This window comes from Ziziphus jujuba, chromosome 12, assembly GCF_031755915.1.
Source record: "Ziziphus jujuba cultivar Dongzao chromosome 12, ASM3175591v1".
Lineage (NCBI taxonomy): Eukaryota > Viridiplantae > Streptophyta > Magnoliopsida > Rosales > Rhamnaceae > Ziziphus > Ziziphus jujuba.
The window spans coordinates 26,187,209-26,197,223 of record NC_083390.1 but is presented as its reverse complement, the minus strand read 5'-3'; the positions used below and the strand labels follow the sequence as shown (position 1 = coordinate 26,197,223).

General features: G+C 34.8%; 2 pseudogenes; one reads left to right on the top strand and one right to left on the bottom strand.

Moving 5' to 3' along the window:
• Positions 1 to 385: 385 nt before the first annotated feature.
• Positions 386 to 7,171, bottom strand: LOC125419282 (protein Ycf2-like; annotated as a pseudogene).
• Positions 7,172 to 7,584: 413 nt separating this feature from the next.
• On the top strand, positions 7,585 to 9,435 carry LOC125418522 (large ribosomal subunit protein uL2cz/uL2cy-like; annotated as a pseudogene).
• Positions 9,436 to 10,015: the final 580 nt, after the last annotated feature.

The window sequence follows — 10,015 nt, the reverse complement described above, 5'->3', positions numbered from 1 at the left end:
TATTTAGTTATTTAGTTAAACCAATGATTCGTTATTGTAGCATATAGCAACAACCATTTCATCCGACATGCGTATTTTTGATTTTCCAATGGATTTACTACTTTTATTAATGGAAATGTTTTCATATAGTGAGTAATAGCTCTGGTTGTTTGCTGTTCAAGAATTCTTGTTTGGGCAGTTCATACCATCCATCCCTAATGTTTTGATCCAAGATTTCAATTCTTCCATGTTGCAGCAGTAGTATATTGTTCCATGGAGCTGAGGTCCAAAATATGGAAGATACAGGTGTTTCCATGATTCTACCACTCGATCAGTTTTGTTCCATTTAATCCCTGTTTCATGGCCACATATCTTTCCGGCTAGGTAACGAGAAACCTTTCTCTTGTTACATGAATCCAATTTTCATTTCATTCAGGAAAAGCCATCTTTTTCTCAACAATGTCTTTGTCATTTGATCCAATAACATTCCGTTAGATGGGAACAGCTTTGATAGATAAAGATAACTCTTGGATGGAGTATTAGAATGGAAAAATCCATTAGATAATGAACTATTGGTTCTAAGCCATCTCTGGCGATGAATCAACAATTCAGAGTACTTTTCTTGCGTATTCTTGATAAACCACCATTTATATATACATGCAGGAAGATCTGTTTGGGAAGTAAAAAGTCCTTTTGACATCTCTTCATCGGCAAAGATTTCTCGATGTTAAAATACAGAGACAATAGGCGGATCTTTGATTAGAAAAAAAGTGGATCTATATGGTCCCAAATGAATTAGCTTGTTCTTTGGAAGATCTAGCCCATGTCTGGTACTGCATGGTTCCACTCTGCAAGAACTCTGAATCATTCTCTTGAAGCCCATCCTCTTCATCATAAATGATCTGCTTGCTCTGAAATGACCTAGCCCAATAGAGAAATCCCAATTCATTGGGCCTTTAGATACAGTCAAATCGAAAGCCCCAAGGGCGCCATATTCTAGGAGCCCAAACTATGTGATTGAATAAATCCTCCTCTATCTGTTGTGGGTCAAGGACTCTTTCTCCTTCCCCTTCTTCAAATTCCAATTTGTATTGTCCATAGAGAAATCTATGATTAATGACAGAACAAGATCCATTTTGCATCATATATAAGGGATTCCTTGGTTTGGGCCGAAGGAGCAATGTCACTCGATCATTATCAAACTGGCTGCAATCATTTTCTGTCCATGAAGATCCCACCAAATGCCTTCTACTTCTAATAGGCCATGAACTAGATTAGAATCATTCTCAATGATTCCTTAAGAAGTGATCCCATTTTTTTCATCGAGTCCGAGTAGAGACCGAAGGTCTTGAACGACCGATCCGGCAGAAGAACTTAAAAGATAAAGAAGTATCATTAATTTCTTCATGCTCGTTCTAAGTTTAAAGTACCATTTGTACAAATAAGAATCCCCTTCGTTACATGATTTCTTCTCCATGTAGATAGATATAGCATATATGGAGCAACTACTTAGAAGTACATTTTTTGCAATAGCCCTTCCTATCTGATAGAAAAGGATCCCATGATCCTGAACCAATCTTACCTGGGATTGTAAATCTCAAGTTTGTCCATGAAGAGCAGATCTAATTATATTAGTGTCCATAATTGATTTCTTCTGTGCAATATTAATCGAAAGGGCCTCATTGGTAAGCACTGGAAGATCTCGTACATTGGAACCCATAGTTATGGACCCGAATCCATTAGGATGGAACATTTTCTTTTCCAAGTGAAATCCCCTAGTATATGAAAGAGTGAAAAAGTGCTTTCATTATTGTGGAATAAGAAGCCTTTGTATCTTAATGCATGTATTTAATTTATTCGGAGCTATTAGAGTGGGATCCATTTTTTGGGGAATATGAGTTGAAGCAATAACTAGAATATTTCTAATGGAACATCTTTCACAATCCCTGGAAAGATAGTTCACTAATAGATTGAGGGATAAGTAATTCGACTCATTCACATCCAGATCATGAATGTTTGGAATCCATATTATGCAAGGAGACATTGCTTTTGCTAATTCGAATTGAAGGGTGATGTAAAATCGGTCTATTTTCGGCATGATATCCAAAGTTAGTGCATTTTTCATAGTTAGAAGCTCTAGCTCCGTATCAATTTCACGGTCGATGTCATCACTATCATCAATATCATCACTATCATCAACAAGAAAACCCTTTTAATCCAGCAACTTGTTCACAAATACTGTAATGAAAGGAACATAGGAGTTTGTCACGAGGTATTTGAAGTAGGATTGTCTAGTTCCTATAGAGCCTATCACTAAAATACCCTTAGAGAGGGATAAAGTTAAGTGGAGCGAGAAAGGTTTTCCATGAGATGGGAAATGAAAACTATTAACCCCACAGGAGGTTTGTGAATAAGTGATTGTCAGATAATGAGCAAGGAATATCCGTCTTTCTGCTAAACAGGATGTATTGAACTCATAACTCATGAGATACTTTTATGAATGTTGACTAAGTATCGTAAGTAAATTGCTCCTGGTTGTTCAATCATTTGATAACTAGAGTCATTCTTTGATAAGTGATCACTATGAGTCAGACTTAATAGAATTTGATCAATCCTTTTTTCTATCGTTAAGGTGGAGAACTGAACCAAGAATTCTCTTTCTTTATCATCAATCGAATCACTATTCGAGATGCAGGATTCTATTTTATCATCAATCCAATCACTATTCATGGTTTTTCTTTTTATTAGCAATGAATAGACTCTTTACTTGTATGACTTAGATGTCTCATATTTCTCAAAAAAGTGATTTGATTGATGAGATTTGGTATGATACTTATTAAAACGATGATATTGATGAGATTGATATTCAAATATTTCTTCTTAGAACATATTGATTTGACCCTATAAGCGGGACCACCACCCCATAGCATGTTGTCGCCAGAAGCAGAACCTCGTATTTCTTATAAAGAATCTCCTAATTGTTCTAGAGCCGCTAGAAATAGATTCTTTAACCAGAAAGAATTCATTTCAGATGTAGGATACCTATGAAAAAGTTTTCACAACTCAATCATGTATGATGGAATCATCAAAGATTTGACCTTTTCGAACTTTATCTGTAACTCACAATACGCTCGAGAAACAAAGAGATGGTGTGTCCGAATGAGATATTCGGCAACAACAAGAAGGAAAAAGGATTGAATAGAGGAACTCCCGAACATTTGGCGATCTCAGATGTGTCAATATCAATGGTGACTCATTATTTCAATGAATCATTTCTTCGGACAAAAGAAGATTATGTAAACACTTACTCGAAATCTCACTTATCAGATTCCATTGTGGAAGACATAGTTTTTTTTTGAAGAATTCACCATGATATATCTGATCCACGTATAATATCATGAAAAATGGATACAAATTTTTGGCTGCTACTTCGTATCGGCAATAGGTTTGAAAAAATATCTAAAAATATCAAATTTAGATATTTGTATCCTATCGAAGTAAGGAACCATGGCATATATGTTTGGAATATATTTCATTTTGAGAGAGTTGAAAAAGCACTATCTTGTTGGGCGGTTCTATACATCCGCCCTTTCTCAAGGCATTTCTTTAGACAAAGACCCCATTTTTTCCTCTTTTCGGATGGTAAATATTTCTCAGAACATGGAGTGTGAATCAAACCCATGTTTGAATTGAAATTGAGATACTGATACAAGTTCTTCCCTTATGAATCAGACAGATTCATATCTGAAAGAGGTTGACAATAAGTTCTTTCAAAATAGACTATTTGTCCCTCTGTTAGAAGTGTTCCAGAAATGTCTGCAATCGAGTAAATAGCTCTACAAATGAATGGGTCGGATTGAATTGAAAAATGGAAAGATTTGTACAAGTTACACTTTTTGTCACCATTTTATGGAGGATTGTTAGGTATGAATATGTTAGAGACCTGTAACTTGATTGGTGAAATAGTATCTCTCTCCAAAAAAACATTTTTTTTTTTTACCGCCACACAGAATATATTTTGTTATGAATGAACAAGATATTGAGGAATTGTCCATACGTCAAATCATAATTATTGATACGGGCTGTTTCCACATAAAAATGGAATCCTTTGTTACAATAGAAGTAGAAGTGATGTGGATTACTCAAGAATTGAAGTCAATTTGCTTTATAAAAGAAGATATCAATGAATTTCTATGAAATGGTTTCACGGGATTCAGACAATTGTCTTGATCGTGGGATATCATTGAGAAATAGGAATCCGTGTTATCAAAAGATTTCCTACAATTATTTCTAGTATGGAATGAGTCAATCATCTACTTTGGTATCTTATTGAACAAAAATGGTGATATTGTTCCTCCATTGATCAAGAATTTCGCTTTTTGGGAAGTATCATGATCATCCAATAAGAAGGGTTACCATTTTTTCAAATGAACGATTTGAAGACCTATTAATCCTAACAACTGATTGCAGAGTTGATCATTCGGACCTTTCCATTCATAGATGTGGATCTACGACCAATGAATGGGGATATTCCCAGAACTCACAAAGGAAAAAAGGAAGTGAGTTAGACAAAAAGAGAAGAAATTTAGACAAAAAAAGAAGTAACTTGGACAAAAAGAAAGGAAGTGACTTAGACAAATCTTTTTTTTTCGATAACCTCAAACCAATCAATCAAATATTGATTAATACGTAATCGATCGAACAATACTTGAAAATGAAAATGGCTCTTCTGCTCAAAAATGAAATGTCCCAAATGTTCCTATAAATTCTTGCTCCCATTTGACCATTTGTATCTATATGCATTAGGATCTCGCTTCATGATCTCTCGATTCAAGAAATAAAAGTAAGAGGATTGAACCATTTCTTCTGACTCTTTTTCAAATTTGTTAACTATTGGTTGATTGTATATTTCATTATAGTTCTATGATTTAGAGTATGATTTCCTATTTGATCCCTTTGAATTCCATATTCGAAGTTGCGATCAAATCTATTCAATACATTTCTCAGTATATTTCTTATGTACCCATAGGTGCGATATTGGATTTGAATCAGATTTTGGATCAATCTATATTGATTGACTGCCTTATTATGTCACTGTAGCAAATACCACTATTTTTAGTTTTGTATCTTCCAAATCATTCCTGCAGGAAGTCTGGACCCATTTTTTTCTGATCCTTCGATAAAAAGATTCATTTTCTTCATAAAAAATAAGAGGTAGAACCAATAAAGATTTCTTTTTCGATTCATCCCTGGAGTTGAATACCTCATTCAAGAATTGTTTTTGATCCAATCTGTAGGAATCAATAGAAAAGGCAAATACCTTATGGTACACCAGATCCGGCTTAGTTATTGATAGAGTGAATAAATCTGCCACTTCTTGAACTTCTGATTCAAAATCGTGGTGTAACATCTATCCCTCCCTGTTCCGGTCATGGAATAGATGAAATAAACCAAAAAAGGATTTTATTCAAGAATGAAATCTTATTGGAACTGTCCAGTTCATCCTTTGGAACAATATCACATCCTGAATCTGATGAAATAGGATGAATTGAGGCTGTATTTTGTAAATACGTAATTATATTGAATATATTAACTATTTCTTTATTTTCCAATCGCCTGAAAAGGACATGAGAAACATCTTGTTCTTTCTTAAACAATTTTTGACCTCTAGTGGATCTCTCAATAGGATTTAAACCCAGATGAAGTTCTGACCATCTGTCAGAGAAAAAAGAATGAATGGATCTTGCAGGATTCCCAATAAATTCTTATATTTCTTCTGGAAGCAGATGATCATTCATCTGCTTCTCATATTTCGTGAATAGCTGGGACAATGAGGATTATCCAGAAAGGCATTTAGGGAATCTGTCTGATTCTATCTCTATTCGTTTCGTTTGAAGAAAGGAAGGATCCGAAAGAATCGATCTTTCTTTTAGTAGTTGAATCTCTCTTTGATTGATCAATGTGTGATATTCTGAATCCTCATTACTAATGGAATCGAAATGATCTCTTGATCGATCAGAAGATCCTTTTAATTGGCTAGAATCTGTTGCTTGAACAAAACTAGATCTTGTGGAATCATATTGAATATTTGATGAAACATTCCGTACCTTACTAAAAAATGATCCTTGTTTACCAACCACACATTGCCTAACCAAATCCAATTCTCTCTCATTATGTTCCTTAAAAAATATGATTCGTGCCGATTCTTCCCCCAACTAAAGAAGAGATCTTGGTGGAATTGCCACATATGAAATTAAGCACAATTTTACAAAGAAATAGCCCACTTGTTTCTCAAGAAGAGATGGAAAACATGCTCAATATCAATTGATTGAATAGTTGACCCAGCACCTTATTGTTTCTCCATTTCAATTGCTATTTTTTCACGAAAAGCAAACATAAGATAACAAATCCAGTATTTCACTAGGATTTCAAATAGCTATCCTGAATTAAAGTTGATTATGTTTCGCCTTTTCCTCGAAGAAAACAATCAAACAATTCCCAATCATGTTCCTTGTGGATCGGATCATCCATAGAATATACAAAGAGAAACTCCAGATATTTGATATCTTCCTCTTTGAATGAGATCTCAATTCCAGTGATGGTTTCATTAGATATCTTACAACTAGAATCCCTTTTTTTCCCGATCCAGTTCCTCCATCACCGTGAAACCCGTTAGGTACAGGCATGATACACTTTTTAGTTACTGGCAGAACCCAAGTACTCTCTTTCGGATCCAGGAAACAGCTCTCAGAGATGGTTTTTCCTTTTGGAAGATACAGGAGTGAAACAATCAACCTATTAATATTGGAATACCCAAAAGATTCTTCTAATGTATCATTTCTGGGTTCAACGAAATTCATAGGTATAGGAAGAAGCTCTATCAAATAGAGATTTTTTCTTTTTGACCATCTTTTGATTGTTAATATGATATATAAAGACCACTACTACAAATAATACTACACCCTTGATCGTGAAATATCGATTGCTTGTTGAACCCTATAAATGTGAATTGCGTGAAAGTAGGATACTCCAAATTCGGGAGTCCAAGAGTTTATGAAATGTTCTTGATGGAAAAAATGTGAATGAAAGATCCCACTGAATTGAATTGGGTCCATGAATCTAAGAAATCATGAGAATTCTTGATTTTTCTCAATATCTCTCTTAATTCAAAAATCCAGGATTTGAATTTATGTCCTTTCTTGAGTCCTCCTAAATTGCATTGATTTATCCCAAAGATTTCATTTGAATTGGAATTTGGTTATTCACCATGTACGAGGATCCTCACTAAGCATCCATGGCTGAATGGTTAAAGCGCCCAACTCATAATTGGCGAATTCGTAGGTTCAATTCCTACTGAATGCATGCCAATGGGACCCTCCAATAAAATAAGTCTATTGGAATTGGCTCTGTATCAATGGAATCTCATCATCCATACATAACAAATTGGTGTGGTATATTCATATCATAAGATATGAACAGTAATAACTAGCATTCTTATTGAGACTAGAACTCATAGGGAAGAAAATAGATTTATGGATGGAATCAAATATGCAGTATTTACATACAAAAATATTCGGTTAGTGTTGAAAAATCAATATACTTCTAATGTCGAATCAGGATCAACTAGGACAAAATAAAGTATTAGGTCGAACTCATCTTTGGTGTCAAGGTAATAGCTATGAATAGTCATCGACTCTTGGGAAAGGGTAGAATAATGGGACCTATTATGGGATATACAATGCATTACATATGTATGATTATTACACTTCAACCGACTTATTCTATTCCACCTATTAGAAAGAAAATAACTTAAATCAAAATACTTAATAGCATGGCGATATATTTATTCTACCCCGAGCACATGCAAAGGAGCCGTAGATAATCAAGTGAAATCCAATCCATGAAATAATTTGATCTATGGGTAGCATCGTTGTGGTAAAGGTCGTAATGCCAGAGGAATCATTACCGCAGGGCATAGAGGGGAAGGTCATAAGCGTTTATACCGTAAAATCGATTTTCGATGGAATGAAAAAGACATATATGTTAGAATCATAACTCTAGATCCTAATCGAAATGCATACATTTGTCTCATACACTGTGGGGATGGTGAGAAAAGATACATTTTACATCCTAGAGGGGCTATAATTGAAGATACCATTGTTTCTGGTAAAGAAGCTCCTATAAAAATGGGAAATGCCCCACCTTTAAGTGCGGTTTGAACTATTGATTTACGTAATTCGAAGTAACCACTTAGGTTTACGATGAAACCTAGAAATCGATCATTGATCCAATTTGAATACCTCTAAAGAATAGACCTCGATAGAAAATTGAAGAGTAACGGTAGCAAGTGATTGAGTTCAGTAGTTCCTTATATTATTGACTCTAGAGATATAGTAATATGGAGAAGATAAAATTATTACAAGCACCGACAGAATCAGAAGCACCCCTTGTTTCAAAGAGAGGATAATGGGTTATTTCACATTTCATTTGATGGTCAGAGACAAATTGAAAGCCAAGCAGTGGTAATTCTAAGGATTCCCGGGGGGACCAATAGAGATGTCTCCTAAGTTACCCTTAATATGTGGAAGTATCGACGTAATTTCATAGAGTCATTCGGTCTGAATGCTACATGAAGAACATAAGGCAGATGGAACAGGAAGACCTAGGATGTAGAAGATCATAACATGAGTGATTCGGCAGATTTTGATTCCTATATATCCACTCATGTGGTACTTCATTATATGATATATATAAGAATTATACGATATATATAAGATCCATCTGTATAGATATCATCATCTACATCCAGAAAGCCATATGCTTTGGAAGAAACTTGTACAGTTTAGAAAGGGGTTTTGATTAATCAAAAAGAAGAATCTACTTCAACTGATATGCCCTTAGGCACGGCCATACATAACATAAAAATCACACTTGGAAAGGGTGGACAATCAACTAGAGCAGTAGGTGCTATAGCGAAACTGATTACAAAAGAGGGGAAATCGGCCACATTAAAATTACCTTCAGGGGAGGTCCATCTGATACCCAAAAACTACTCAGCAACAGTCGAACAAGTGGGGAATGTTGGGGTGAGCCAGAAAAGTATGGGTAGAACCGGAACGAAATGTCGGCTAGATAAACGTCTTGTTGTAAGAGGAGTAATTATGAACCCTGTAGACCATCCCCATGGGGGTGGTGAAGGGAGGGCCCCAATTGGTAGAAAAAAACCCACAACCCCTTGGGGTTATCCTACGCTTGGAAGAAGAAGTAGAAAAAGGAATAATTATAGTGATAATTTGATTCTTCATCGCCGTAGTAAATAGAATTTGTTTCTTCGTCTTTACAAACAAACAAAAATAGGAGTAATTAATTGTGACACGTTCACTAAAAAAAAAATCCTTTTGTAGCGAACCATTTATTAAGAAAAATAAATACGCTTAACACAAAAGCAGAAAAAGAAATAATGGAAAGGAGCATTTGCCAATTTATATAACAGGTCGTATGGCAGAACATAAATTGGGAGAATTTTTGCCTACTCTAAGTTTTCGAGGACATGAAAAAAATGATAATAGATCTCGTCGTTAATAATTTTTTAATAAATACAAAAAGTGAATATAGATACTTATTGTTCATTAGTAAGAGGTAAACCTTATGAGGAAGAAGAAAAAGACGGATAGATATATAGAAGAATACGCTATAGGTGAATTTATAGATATGTTTGCTCACAAAGTACAAAGAGTAATTGATCATATTCGTGGGCATTCTTATGAAGAAACACTTATGATACTCGAACTCATGCCCTATCGAGCATGTTCTCCCATTTTAAAATTGGTTTCTTCTACAGCAGCAAATGCTAATCACAATAGAGGTTTCACCAAAACAAAGTTAAAAATTAGTAAAGCAGAAGTCAAAGAAGGCATTATTGTAAAAAAATTAAAACCTCAAGCTCGGGGACGAGGTAATCCAATAGAAAGACCCACTTGTCATATAAGTATTGTACTAAAACATACAGCTGCACATTATTATAGAGACTATTTAA